The 2,070-nt window shown below is 41.2% G+C and overlaps 1 non-coding gene across 1 annotated transcript; it reads right to left on the bottom strand.

The window, feature by feature from the left end:
- Positions 1–710: 710 nt before the first annotated feature.
- trnar-ucg (transfer RNA arginine (anticodon UCG)) lies at positions 711–783 on the bottom strand. Its single transcript has one exon. It is a non-coding gene; the product is annotated as a tRNA-Arg (tRNA).
- Between the last annotated feature and the right edge of the window lie 1,287 nt (positions 784–2,070).

The raw sequence follows: 2,070 nt of genomic DNA, 5'->3' as shown, positions 1-2,070 counted from the left end.
CCACAAAAAAGTTGGTGGCACCAGGGGTGGAGTCCACCAAACGGTATGTTCAATTAATTTTTGTGTTTGTTTCTTTATTGACTTGTTTTGTTTAAAGCAGGTGTGACCCATTATTGCTAAGTTTTACACTGCCTTAAATTTCCAGGTCTTTTGTCGGGTCACATGCTCCGGCCCAGTGGCCAAGCTGCAACCGGCTGGTGGAAGCCATCTTTATCCACCTCTGCATGACTATCACTGGCCGAAAAAAGAGTCCCACAGGCAGCCAGAGCAGTCAGTCTGACCCCTGTCTGGACAAAAGTCTGTGGCTGAAGGAGCCACCCACTGTCTCATGTTTTTATATTTGACTCATTTTCACAGCACTTCATTAGTTTGTTATCATAATCAGCCACCATGTACAGGTGCATCTCCATAAATGAGAATATTGTGTGATCAGATGATGAACTCAAAACACCTGCAAAGCAGACACAATCATGGGGAAGATTGCTGACTGGACAGATGTTGAATAAATAAAAAATAGTCAGCATGGTTATCCTCAGGAGCAATAATTGGAATATGACTCCCATCCATAACCCCTGCACACTGAGGGAACCCATCAAGACGGGTATAGTGGCATAGTAGTGTAGTAGACCCACTAAAGGTTCTAGCAGTGGAAGTGAGTTGCGGATAAACCACAGATAGAAGTTGGCTCATTTCATACGTGTATAAAACCTCAACCACGAAGGGACTCGAACCCTCAATCTTCTGATCCGAAGTCAGACGCCTTATCCATTAGGCCACATAGTGTGTTTGCCACATAAACTTTTCTTTGTCAGAATGTTATGGCATAGTGTTCATAATAAGAGTTTTTGTTGGTGCAGTTTGCCAGCGCAAATAGAATAGAATAAAAACAGTTTACATATGAACAGTTATTGCACAGGTGAGTGGAGGGAGAAGTGGTCTGTAAGAAAACTGTACATAGTGCATCAGAAACTAAATAAATAATGTGTTGTACACTGTGGTGTGTGAATATTGCTCCTATCAGAAGTGGTTATTATACAGTCTGACAGCAGCAGGAAGGAAAGACCTTCTGTATCTCTCCTTCACACACCGAGGGTGGAGCAGTCTGCCACTGAAGCTGCTCTGCAGAGCTGACAGGGCGTCCTGCAGGGGGTGGACTCATTGTCCAGCATCAGAATCAGAATCAGAATCAGAATGACTTTATTTATCCCCGAGGGGAAATTCTTTTTTGTTACAGACATTAGAAATTAAAGATACATTGAAATATATAATAAATATCTAAATACCTAGATAGCATTTAAATCCCTGAGTTGTATCTAAAGAACATATTCACTACTGTATAAAACCTTTCCATAGTAAAGAGCAGGACATGAATGTACCAGTATGAATGTACAGTGTCTGAGTGACACTTCTACTCTTATACTCTGTACTTAACTGCATTTAATGTAACTTGATACCTCTGGCACAGGAATTTCCTTCGGGATTAATAAAGTCTTGTCTTGTCTTATCTTACAGTTCAGAGTTCAGTAGTTTGATTGAGACAGGCAGGAATGACTTCCTGTGTCTCAGTGGTGCATCATGGGAGTCGGTTTTGTCAGGACCCTCCTGTCACCCACCTCCTGCACTGAGTCCAGAAAAAAGCCAGGTCTCTCTGACTATCCTTAACTGTGCTACATTGAATCAATGTGAGAGGTCTGTAAAGTATTTCTGTCTGACCTTTAATGTTTGATCATGTTTGATATTGCTACACTAGCAGAATTGATATTATAATATAGCAAACATTTATTTCCCAATTTGACTAATAGAATATCTATATTTGTATGTATATATTTGATGATATGAGAACTCTAATTTAGAACTATGTATGATACGATTTGTACTGTATTATTATTAGATAGATGGACTGTGTGCACATTAATTGGTCCTGTGCTGTGTGCAGGCCAGGGTTGATGGCGAGCTAGGATTTTGAGCTCTGCTTAGGCTCGAAGAATACGATTCAGCTCAACGTCTGGATCTGGCCCAGATCTCTTCTGGTTGGAGGAGTGGTAGGAGGCTCCTGCAGCCCCCTTTATT

This window comes from Parambassis ranga, unplaced genomic scaffold (genome assembly GCF_900634625.1).
Source record: "Parambassis ranga unplaced genomic scaffold, fParRan2.1 scaffold_88_arrow_ctg1, whole genome shotgun sequence".
In the NCBI taxonomy this organism is placed as follows: Eukaryota; Metazoa; Chordata; class Actinopteri; family Ambassidae; genus Parambassis; species Parambassis ranga.
This window is presented reverse-complemented; position numbering and strand designations above follow the sequence as displayed.